The sequence below is a fragment of the Lutra lutra genome, chromosome 7 (genome assembly GCF_902655055.1).
Source record: "Lutra lutra chromosome 7, mLutLut1.2, whole genome shotgun sequence".
Taxonomy (NCBI): Eukaryota; Metazoa; Chordata; class Mammalia; order Carnivora; family Mustelidae; genus Lutra; species Lutra lutra.
This window is the reverse complement of record NC_062284.1, coordinates 134015991-134028561: the sequence shown is the minus strand read 5'-3', so window position 1 is coordinate 134028561 and position 12571 is coordinate 134015991. Positions and strand designations below refer to the sequence as shown.

General features: G+C 45.1%; 1 protein-coding gene and 1 pseudogene across 2 annotated transcripts in view; both read left to right on the top strand.

Annotated features, from left to right (window-relative positions):
• Positions 1 to 1667: 1667 nt before the first annotated feature.
• DCAF4 (DDB1 and CUL4 associated factor 4) overlaps positions 1668 to 12571 on the top strand; it is a 32315-nt gene continuing 21411 nt past the window's right edge. For both annotated transcript variants that reach the window (XM_047736070.1, XM_047736069.1), the window contains exon 1: positions 1668 to 1814. The gene's annotated coding sequence lies outside the window, so the exon portion shown is untranslated. The remainder of the gene's footprint in view (positions 1815 to 12571) is intronic.
• On the top strand, positions 3270 to 4711 carry LOC125103965 (CBY1-interacting BAR domain-containing protein 1-like; annotated as a pseudogene).

Sequence of the window (12571 nt, the reverse complement as noted above, 5' to 3'; positions counted from 1 at the left end):
GCTGGCGGCCATCATTCCTGACTTCCTCCAGCGGCCCGAGCTCTCCAGCTTGGCAATCCCCTTTCACTCCTCCCACAGGGTTCACCAAACCTTGCAGATCCTCCATCCTCTCAAGCGTGTCCCCCATCTGCCCTCTCTTCCATCCCAGCGACCACCACTCCGCTTCAGCCCTCACTACCTTTCACAGGGTCTGTGGCTTCAATAAGCTCCTGAGGAGGCTCCCCAATTGCAGATTTCCACAGTCTGTCCTCTCCAGTCTCTCCTACTGTGCCACCTGGGTGATCTCTCTTCAAGAGCTCTAGTCCTGCACTCCCCAACTCTCGAACCTTCCAGGTCCTCTCTGCCTGCTCCTTTCCCTGACATCTGACCCAACCTACCCTGCCAGTTTTGCTTCTAACACTCCCCTCCCATGCAGCCACAATGAATGCCTCACTATTCTTTGACCAGACTTCCAGTGTTTGTTCAGCTTAGAATGTCTGTCTCTGCCTTCTCTTCTGGGCCACTCAAGCTTCACAAAGCTGTCCTTTATTCTGACTCTACTCACTTCTCATTCCCCTTTCCACCTCTCCGTGCTGCACACCCTGCATTTGTGTGTAAACTCTTTGAGAGCGGAAATTCTACCTTATTATTGATTGAAATGCTTTCACACTGAGATACAACTGATAAACCATATGACCTACTTTCTAACTGGTCCAGTCACTCACAAGGACCCGGGTCAACAAGGCACATGGTGTGCCAGGTCTGCTAGTGGCAACAACCAAGCTTGGCATATTTGTTTAATTTTTTTTTTTTCTTTCTTCCCTCTCCCCTCCACCCCACCCCCACCCCGGCCAAGCCTGGTCTATTTGAACCCAGATCTTCTCCCAAACTGTCACTTCTGGCCAAGTGCCCATCACAAGCTTCTAGAAGTTCTGATAGCTGTCAGCTGATATCTGGAACAGCCACAGCACACAGAGAACATTCTGGAAATATCAGTCGTACAAACAATCTTCGCACTGGAGAGAACATCAGATTAACTTCATTGTTCAACAGAAGAAATGAAGGCACAAAAAAGAGAAGAGACTCGGCCTAGGTCACACTGCAAGGCAGGAAAACAGAACTAAACCTAGAAGACCCTCCGTGACAGCCCTTCAGGCCACGCTCCTTTGCACCCTGGAGCTATACAGACCTAGGGTCAGCAGACCGGCCACCTGAGGTCACTGCCCAAGACGTCACCACCTGTTTTCTCTCTCTCATCTCGGAGACTCCTTTGTCCTTCCCACCGTAAAATCTTTCCTCCTCCTAAGTCTCAGGTTTAAAAGGATAGTAGCCCAGAACGGCGAGAGGACGACACCAGGGTGGATCAGTTGGCTGCCGACTGAAAAGGGACCCGTTGCTGGGTGAGGTACCCACTTCTTCAGAGGAGCCCGCACAAGTCCTCGAGCTTCCGGGATCAGAACTCAGCCTCCGACCCAGTCCGGCCCCGCCTCCAATGCGCCGGGCCCCGCCCCCAACGCGCTCAGCCCCACCCCAAACGTGCTCGGCCCCGCCCCAGACTCCCTAGCCGACAGGCGGCCTCCTCGCCTGGCCTGGGCGGAGCCGCGCTCCAATCTCCGCCCTCCTCCTAAGATCCATCCTATTGGCGTAGACAGTCAGACGCCACATCCAATGAGAAGGAACGGGCGGCCGCCTGGTCCTATCCGCGGCGACTACACAAAAAACGGACGCAACTAACTGGCAGATGCTACACCGTGGTCTTTCCGGGTCCTTCCACGCTCAGCTCGTACTCCTGCGGGTCCCGGCCCTGAGGGGAGGCGGAGAGGACCCTCTACTAAGTAAGTGTCTGCTGACGGCGGTGGCCGTTGGCATCGGTCCAGGGGCTGCTGCCGCTCCCCCCTCAGAGCTCGGCGTGGGATTGGCCGTGGGGGGTAGGCCCGAGAAAGGGGCGGGGAGCGGCGGAGCACGTGGAACGCCGGCCTGACCGCGGCGTGGGTGGGGGGCTGGGCCGGCGAGCTGCGGGTGTGCCGGCTGCGTGGGCGTGGGCAGCCCGGCTGGTCCTGTCGGGTCGGTTGTGCGGCCGTAAACAGTGTAACATGGGGGGGACCCCGAGTGTCGCCGCTCTGTGTCGGACCCGAAAGAGTGTTTTTTTAAGCCCTGTTGCAGAAGGTGGCACCCGACACCTGCCTCTGGCTGGACGGCGGACCCTTGGTGGCCGTTTCCCGGAACGTTCAGGTTGTGAGAACAGCTAACGCACCCTGGGCGCGTGCTGAGTGCCCCGCGCCGTGCTAACTGCTTTACGAGCCTTAACTCGGTCCCCCCCCCCCCCCCCCCCCCCCGCCAGCAGCCCTGTGAGGGAGGTAGGAGGAGTACCTTTGTCAGACGCAGGAAGAGGCCGGGTGAGGTTTCGCTTGCCCAGGTAACTACTGAACTTGTCCGTGGCAGAGCCCCGGTTTGAACCCAGGCGTTCGGGTTGACCCCCACACCGAGGTGTGCCTTAGCGAGAAAGCCCCTTTCCGTATTCGCGCTCTGAGTCCTGGAAGCCTCGTCGCGCTCCGCCCCCGCTGACCTCGGAAACCCTGATACCACCCCCACCCCCCCAGTGGGCGTGGGGTAGTCTGCTGGCCTTGCCTTGTGGCTGGAACAGCAAGGAGGAAAGAAAACTGTGATAACTTCCTGGAGGAAACAAATGAAAATTCCCAAACCCCAAAGTCTGGTTTTAAATAACAATGGAAATTACAGTGGAGGTGGTGTTCTGTGGATAACCAACCCCCCCACCCCCCATGGGGCCTGACCAGCAGGGGTGGAATTCCTTTTCCACCACTCTGTGTGTCCTGCTGGGTAGGATACTTAGTCCTGGAAGCCTCAGTTTCCTCATTTGTTAAACTAGAAAAACCAACTCAAGGTGGGCATGGCAAGCTCCATGTAGAGGCATTTTGTATTCGGCTTTACAGATCATTCGGCGTTGGCATTTTCCATATTACAATCCACTGGTCTCTGTAATCGGAATTACCCTGTTGGATTTTTAGGATGTTCTCGCTTTTTTTTTTTTAAGATTTTATTTATTTATTTGACAGAGAGCAAGATCACAAGTAGGGAAAGAGGCAGGCGGGGGTGGGGGGGAGGGGAAGCAGGCTCCCCGTGGAGCAGAGAGCCCCGGTGTGGGGCTCAGCTATATTCCAGGATCCCTGAGACCATGACCTGAGCTGAAGGCAGAGGCTTTAACCCAGGCGCCCCATGTTCTCACTTTTAAATATTATAGTTCTGCCATAATAGATCTTTTTTGTTTTTGAGATATAATTCACATACTGTAATATCCACCATTTTAAAGGGTACAGTTTGGTGGAGTTTGTAATATATTCACAAGGCTATGTGACTGTCACCACGATCTTATTCCAGAACATTTCATCACCCCAAAAAGAAACCTTATGGCCCAGGCAACTCAGAGGAGCTTTTTTGGGCTCAAGGCCAGATGTTGAGGCCCAGCTGACGGGGCCTCCCAACCTGAGGTCTTGGATGGGAGAGATGGAGCCTCCTCCCACCCTGAATTTCAGCCCTGGGCTGAAGCGAGGAGAGCCCAAGGCCAGCAGGCTCCCAGCGCACCTGCTGAGCAGAGGCCCAGGTGGAGGCTGCCCCACAGCCCCCTGACATGGGGTACCAAGGGAGGCATCTTGGGGAAGAGGGAGGGCCAGTTATTCAAAAAACTGTGGGATGTTCTAACCATAAGCCTTTGGGAGAACTGTGCCAAATCTTGGCTGTTCCCATGGGGACAACTGCCCAACTTCAAGGCCACGCCGACTTCCAGGTGACATCCCACAACTGGGCCTTCACAGAGACTGTAGATTTGAAGCAGGGCCTGAAAAACACAGGAATTTGCCAAACTTCAGGATTATGCATAAGCGGAGGTTCAGACTTAGAGCCAAAGGAAGTGAACCTTTGAAAGCTCTTGCAACCAAGGTAAAAATGAAACGGAATGACTTCACAGCCACCATAACAGCAAGGAATGGAGAAGCTAAACTGAATTAGGAAGGGCAAGTCTGCAAACCCATCTGATGGGCATGTTATTTCACTGGCAGAACCCAATTACGCAGCTACAGTGGATGCTGTCCAAACAGCTTTTATCTGGAGAAAGCTGTTGACGGTTCTGAAAAGCAAAAAGTAAAAGATACCAATACTGTATTTCAGTTTTATCACTATTGAAATTCTATTTCACAGCACAGCATTAGAGGTATACACTTGCCTACCAAAATGCACCAAAGATTGATGAGGAAGATTTATAGGTTTTTCAGAAGCTCTAGATATCCACCAGATTATCCACCTCATTTAGATAATGTAAAAATGTTACCCAATGATCGATCTCAGCCAGTAACTCCGGAAACTGACGGGAAAGCTTTCGTGCACCGCAAGGCCAAGTGTTCCATCCCCAGGAATACCAAGGGAGCTGGACGAAGCAAAACACAGCTCCTGGTTAGGTTTGCCAACACTGTTGCCGAACAAACTCGGATAAACCTGTCCCAAGAGAAGCCAGTAACTCAAAAGACCCAGGCTTTGGAAAAGAGAAAAATTTATTTCAGGTGGCAGACTCAAGCCTTAACTGACCTCTCAGCCCGCAAGTTGGACACCTGGAGTTTTATAGGGAGAGATTCAGAGGGGTACGTGCCAAAGAACAGACAGTGTGTGATCACAGGCTGGGGGCCGGGTGGGTATGTGTGCATCACGTGATCATGGGAAGGGAGGGGATTTTCCGGCCCGGCAGTTACAATGTTCTGCTCATTGCAAAGCCTCTTCATCAGTGCCTCAAAAAAGTATGATAAGAAATAAGAACAATAGGTTTCAGTTAAAGCTTGAGTTAGGCAGTCCTCCTATTTCTGGTTTTAACTGTTGGGATCTGTAGTTAAGCAAGAGGGCTCGCTGACAAGGACAAATTCAGAGTTTTCCTTTCCAGAGATCACGGTCAGCTAAGTGTATATCCGCAACAGGACAGGTAGCCGCCTGTCCACTAAGAAAGTCAACAAGCAGATGATTGAGATGTTACAGAAGAAAATTAATTTTCTTGTACTTTTTTCCATTTTCACCTTAAAATGACTTAGAATCCAGGATTACAGTGGTACCCCTTTTTCAGGGGGACACATTCCAGAGCCCCCCACTGGATGCCTGAAACCACGGATAGTACCAAAACGTAGTACCAAAAATTTTCTGTTTTTTTTCCTATACAGACATACCTGTGATAAAGTTTTATTTATAAATTAGGCACAGTAAGAGATGAACAACAGTAACTGATAATAAAATAGGACAATTACAATATACTATGATAAAAGTTATGTGAATGTGTCTGTCTCAAAATCACTGTACTGTACTCACCCTTTTTGCAACAATGTGAGATGATAAAATGCCTGTGCGATGAGATGACTTGTAGACGTGACACAGCATTAGGCTGTTACTGGTCTCCTGAGGATACATCTGGAGGAGGATAACTGAACCCAGGGAAAGTGAAACTGTGGGTCAGGGGGGTCTGCTGGACTGAACTGTAAAACTTTATACTGGCTTGCTATGTTAAACCTCAAAATGAAATGATACTAAAAATAGGGGGAAAATATGAAGTTTGTGCTGACCTAAAATGAAGGCTTTAAAAAATATTACATACTCGGGGCACCTGGGTGGCTCAGTGGGTTAAAGCCTCTGCCTTCGGCTCAGGTCATGGTCCCAGGGCCCTGGGATCGAGCCCCGCATCGGGCTCTCTGCTTGGTGGGGAGCCTGCTTCCCTCTCTCTCTCTACCTGCCTCTCTGCCTACTTGAGATCTCTGTCTGTCAAATAAATAAATAAATCTTTTAAAAAAATAATAAAAATTTAAAAAATAAAAATAAAAAATATTACATACTCAGTCATTTTAACCTCTTGTGATATGTGATCTTTTTGTATAATCATCTTCCCACCACACTTTTTTTTTTTTTTTTTTTTTAAGATTATGGATTTCAAAGTGTCTCATTATTGCACTGGTCCTGGTTGGGAGTGCTATAGTAAGTAGATAACAGAAACCAAAAAAACTACCAATTCCAGTTAACTTCTTTTAGGTTAACTCCAGAAAAGGATCCTATTAGTTCTGATTTAAAAATTCTGTTTCATGGGGCACCTCAGTAGCTCAGTCAATGAATTGTCCCAACTCTGGATTTTGGCTCAGGTCATGATCTCATGGTCGTGAGATCGAGCCCTGCATTGGGCTTGGTGCTAGGTATAGAACCTGCTTAAAGATTCTCTCTCTCTCTGTCGGGGCACTTGGTTGGCTCAGTGGATTAAGCCTCTGCCTATAGCTCAGGTCATGATTTCAGGGTCCTGGGATCAAGCCCCGCATCGGGCTCTCTGCTCAGTGGGGAGCCTGCTTCCCCCTCTCTCTCTGCCTGCCTTTCTGACTACTTGTTATCTCTCTCTGTCAAATAAATAAAATCTTTTAAAAAAAAAAAAGAAAGAAAAGATTCTCTCTCCCTCTCCCCCTCACTCTACCCCCCCCCTTAAAATAAAAACAAAATTCTATTTCTTGAAGCATTAAGTAAAAAGACAGGTCTTCTGTCTTTAAAACTTTTACTGAAACATGAAGTCTCATCATTTGATCTGTATATTTACCTTTCAGTAAGTGTGCAATCAAGTAGAGTAAAGGAAATACGGTACTACTGTATCAGTGTTTTATGAATGTGCAGGCATAAATCTTAGTTAAAATAAAAGTCACATTCAACTTGATTCTGGTTTTAAAACAAAACTGCTGTCATACTAAAGTATTATATATTGTGACTGTTGCTTTTGGTACCAAAGCTAGTAATTTGGTGGCGCGTTGCCTGTGAAAACATAAACAGGTACACATGAAACATTATAAATCACTTAAAGTTCTATAAAAATTTTACTAAGCTACACCTAGATAAAGTATGTAACAGTGACTCCTATTTCTAAAAATATAAAACAATTTAATTAGAGCCTTTATCAACTAACTTGGGATGACTGGGAAAAACACTTACTCATAACAGAAAAATAGACTCCCAAGAAGCTTCTTTCAAAAACAGTATTTGGGGATTAAGGGATCTCGTGGCAGTTAGTCACTCCCCATTCTCTGCCTTCTCTCTTTCCCTCCTCCCAGCCCCCTAGAAACCACCTCTTCCTCCCCCTCTGTCCTCCCCATCTCTCTGTATCTGGATTTGCCTATTCTGGACGTTTCATGTACATTGATGAGATATGTGGCGTTCTGTGTCATCCTTTTGTGTCTGGCTTCTTTCACTTAGCATAATGCTTTCAAGGTTTGTCCACCCTGTAGCACGCATTAGTACTTCAGTCTCCTGATTGACCTCTGTGGTGCAGATGTGGCATACTTTGTTTATCCATTCATCAGTTGATGGAAATTTGGGTTGTTTCTACTTTGGGGCAATTATGAATAATGCTGCTACGAATGGTACTGTCCAATTTTTTATATAGCCTTATGTTTTCATTTCTGCTGGGTTTTGCTAGGTCATGTGGTAACTGTTGAACTGCCAAACTGTTTTCCAAAGTTTCCAAAGATTTCCAAAATGCTGCAGCATTTTCCCTTCCGCCAGCAATGTATGAAGTTTCCCCACATCCTTACCAATATTGTTGTTACCTGCTTTTTTTTAAATTGTAGCCACGCTAGTAGGTATGAAGTATCTTATTGTGCTTTTGATTTGCAGCTGCTCAGTGACTAATGACATTGAGCATCTTTGCACATTCTAAGTGGCCACTTGTAGGTCTTTGAAAAAATATCTTTAAGTTTTATTATTAGTACTGGGTTAAAATTTTTTCTGTAGTCTGGATACTTGATACTTATCAAATACATGGTTTAAAAATAATTTTCTTGGGGTGCCAGCGTGGCTCAGTCAGTTAAGAGCCTGACTCTTAATTTCGGTTCAGGTCATAATCTTGGTATCATAAGATCAAACCCTTTGTTGGGCTCTGCACTCAGCAATGAGTCTTCTGGAGATTCTTTTTCTCCCTCACCTCTCCTCCCACTTGTACACATGCTGTCTCTCTCTCAAATCTTTAAAACATATATAAATAACTTTCTTTCATTTTGTGAATTGTCTTTCACTTTTTTTTTTTTTGCTTTTCCCTTTTTTATTAGAGCCCTTTGATGCACACAAGTTTTTAATTTTGATGAAGTCCAATTTATTTTTTTCTTGTGCTTCAGGTGTCCTATCTAAGGAACCATTACTTAATCTATGATCATGACTTGTATCTTTATTTTCTTCTAAGAGTTTTATAGTTTTAGGGGCTCCTGGGTGGCACAGTCAGTTAAGCGTCCAGCTCTTGGTTTCAGCTCCGGTTGTGATCTCAGGGTTGTGGGATCGAGCCCCGTATGGAGCTCTGCACTCAGTATGGAGTCTCTTTGAGAAACTCTTTTCCTCTCCCTCTATCCCTCCTGCTTGTGCTCACTCTCGCTCTTTCTCTCTACAATAAATCTTTTTTTTAAGATTATAGTTTTAGATACTGGATCCATTAGAGTTAATTTTTATGTATGATATAAAGTAGGGATCCAAATTCGTTCTTTTGCAGGTGGATAGCCAGTTGTCCCGGCAGTTGAAAATATTCTTCTTTCCCCCACTGAACAGTTTTGGCACCTTTTTCAAAAATCAGTTGGGGGGGCACCTGGCTGGCTTAGTCAGTAGAGCATGTGACTCTAAATCTCAGGGATTCGAGTTCAAGCCCCACATTTGGTATAGAGCCCACTTAAAGTAAAATTGTTAAAAAGAGTTGGCCAGAGATATTGTTGGTTTATTTCTGGACTCTCAGTTCGACTCCAGTGCTCTGTATTTCTGTCCTTGTGGCCACTACCATGTTGTCTTGATTACTGTAGCTTTGTAATAAGTTTGGAAATTGGGAAGTGTGAGTCCTCCAACTTTGCTCTTTCCCGAGACTTTTTTTTTTAACTATTCTGGGCCCCTGAGCTCCTTGCCATCTCCATATGAATTTTAGGATCAGCTTGCCCATTTCTCCAAAAATAGTGGTTAAAATTGGAATGGGGGGTGTGGAATTAGAATTTTGGTAAGGATTGCATTAAATCTGTAAATCAATTTAGAGGCCATCTTAAGTCTTCTAGGATGTTTTTCATTTATTTAGGTCCTCTTTAATTTCTTTCATATGTTTAATAATTGCTTGTATAGTTTCAATCTATAAGTTACCCACTTACCTTATTATATCTATTCCTGAGTAATTTATTATTTTTTATATTACTGTAAATAGAATTTTTTTCTTTAATTTCATTTTCAGATCATATCCTGCAACCTTGTTTAACACACGTATCACTCTAATAGTTTTACTGTGGATTCTTTAGGATTTTCTGTATATAAGATCATGCCATCTACAAACAGAAGTAGTTTTTAAAAAAAAAAAAGAAAAAGAAGTAGTTTTACTTTTTCTTTTCCTGTTTGTCTTTTATTTCTTTTTCTTGACTAATCACCTCTGGCTTGTACAATGTTGAACAGAAGTGGTGAGAACAGATACCCTTCGCTTGTTCCTGACCTTGTGCAGGGGAGGCGAGGGAGAGACATACTTGTACTTTTTCACCATTAAGTATGATGTTAGCTTTGGGTTTCTTGTAGATCCCCTTTATCAAGTTGAGAAAGTTACCTTGTATTCCTAATTTTTAATCATGAGAGGCCATTGGATTTTACCCAGTGTTGCTTCTACATCTATTGAGGTAATCACATGGGGTTTTCCCCTACATTTATTCTGTTCGTGTGCTGTATTACATTGATCTTCCTGTGTTGAATCAGCCTTATATTCCTGGGATAAATCCTGCTTGCTCCTCATGTATAATCCTTTTATAAGCTTCTGGATTTGGTTTGATAGCACTTTGTGTGTTTGTGTCATAGGAATATTGAGAAATAGTTTTCTTGTGATGTCTTTGCTTTTGGTAACAGGGTAATACTAGCCTCATAAAGTGATTGGAAAGTTGTAGTGATTTTTATAATCTTTTGGATTATTTTTTTAACATCAATTCCCAAAAGAAGGCTTGTACATTTTTAAGTTACTTGATAAGTAGTATTACCCATTCATTTTCCAAAAAGTTAAATCATGTTTATTTGTTTGAGATTAACATTGTCTTTTCAGAATAATGGTCTCTCAGAAATTATTTTTCTTTCCTCCTTCAAGTACTTAAAAGGTTCTCTGGAAGGCAAAGCCCAGCCCAGCCTTTCACAGCACATCTTACTTAATACCTCCCTTAATACCTGCCTGGCAGAGCAGCTCCAAAGGGGCTGGGATTCAGCATATCATCCAGCAAATTGTTAGCACTTCTATCAAGAATAGAGTTTCTCAGGCACCTGGGTAGTTCCATGGGTTAAGCAACTGCCTTCAGCTCAGGTCATGATCTTGGGTTCCTGGGATTAAGTCCCACATCAGGCTCCCCCGCTATGTGGGGCGCCTGCTTCTCCCTCTCCTCTGCCTGCTACTCCCCCTGCTTATGCTCTCTGTGTCAAATAAATAAATAAAATCTTTTTTAAAAGATAAAAAAATAAATAAAAATTAAAAGAATAGAGTTTATCCACCTCACCACTATCTGGGGCTGGATTAATTCGTTTTACAGGACTATCCTGTGTATTGTACGACGGTTAACATCAGTGACTTCTTACTAAATGGCAATAGCACCCACCACCAACTTCACCCCCCCCCCCCGCTTTTTATGACAAACAAAAATGTCTCCAGACATTGCCAAACTGTCCCCATTAAGAAACACTGATCTAGTCATAATCCCAGGGTCCTGGGATGGAGCCCCATGTTGGGCTCTCCGCTCAGCAGGGAGCCTGCTTCCTCCCCCCTCTCTCTCTCTGGCTGCCTCTCTTCCTACTTGTGATCTCTGTCTGTCAAATAAATAAATAAAATCTTTTTTTAAAAAAAACTTTAGGGCGCCTGGATGGCTCAGTGGGTTAAAGCCTCTGCCTTCGGCTCAGGTCATGGTCCCAGAGTCCTGGGATCGAGGCCCACATCTGGCTCTCTGCTCAGCGGGGAGCCTGCTTCCTCCTCTCTCTCTGACTGCCTCTCTGCCTACTTGTGATCTATCTCTCTGTCAAATAAATAAATAAAATCTTTAAAAAAAAAAAAAACTTTAAAAAAACAAGAAACACTCATCTAAAAACTGACACATACTCGATTTCCTATTACTGTCCAGGAAAATTATCTCCAGTTCTGGATTCAAAGCCTCATTATATATTTGGCTTTGGATCTACATTTGTCTGAGTCTTTGTCGCCATATGTTAATGACTTTCTGTATGTGTGTGTGTGTGTGTGTGTTGATGACTTTCAAATCTATATCCTGTTTCCTCGCCGGATTCCCAGAGCTTGTTTACAGTTTCCTGCCTTGGTGTTCTACAGGCATCTTGAGATTGCTTTGTTCAAATCGAGACTGATTCTCTTCTCTCCCCCAAACTGCTCTTCGTCCTTAATCTTGGTCTCCCAGGTCAGGACCCTACCAGTCAGTCGTGTACTGGTTCTTCACTTCCCTTGTCTCCACCTCTCCCATGAAATTCACCTCCTGAGTCTTTCTAAATTCAAGATCCTCACTTCCACAGTGGGCAGACTCATCTCAGCTGGCTACAGAGATCCGTAACTTCTAGCTTAATTTCTCTGCTGCCTGTAAAGTGCCCTTTCCAACATGCATGTCTGATCCTGTCAGAGCCCTCATGGGCTGGCCCTGCCTGCCTTTCCAGCTTCGTCTCCCAACGCGTTGTACTTTAGGCTCTGGCCATACAGAACTGCTTGCCAGGCCCCTCACTCTTCCAGCTGCTGTTCAAACTCTGTCTCTCCTCCAGCCCCTCCACTCAAAGAATGACTCTCCTCTTTTGCTACACCTGGAGAGACCTGGGTCTTCACTCACGAGCCACTGCAGAAATTGGTTCATTCACATCTGTGTTCCTGGTGATCAGCAAGTGTCTTGAGAATGGGGACCACAATTTATCTCTGCCTGCTCCCTAGGGCTCAGTGGGCCCTCTGTAAATCTGTGTTGAATAGCAAATGAAAATGCCTAGCGCAGAAAGGTGCTATTTGGGATTTTATTTATTTTATTTTATTAAAGGTTTTATTTACTTATTTGACAGAGAGAGGGAACACAAGCAGGGGAGTGGGAGAGGGAGAAGCAGGCTTCCCTCGGAGCAGGGAGCCTGATGCAGGGATTGATCCCAGGACCCCGGGATCATGACCTGAGCCAAAGGCAGACGTTTAACAACTGAGCCACCCAGGTGCCCCTACCTGAGATTTTAAAGCAGCCGCAGGGTTGTTTTGGTTTGTTTTTTGTTTAGTTCAGGGAACATTTACTGAGAACCAACTAGGTTATGGGTGCTAGGAACAGAAAGAACAGGGCAAGATCTTAGCGTAGAAAATTCACATTACATCTAATATGAGATGGGAGTACACAGTTTAGTACAGAGTGATAAGGGCAAGCATAATGCATACAGTGGATACTGAGAGTGAACTATGCTGCATTCGAGGACAATACTCTCTGCACCCCTGAAATAGGCTTCTTGAAAGTATGAAAAGATATCATTTCATCCCACTGTAACCCTTTCTGTGTTCAGCCAACTTCTCTTTATCATGACTTTTTTAAAT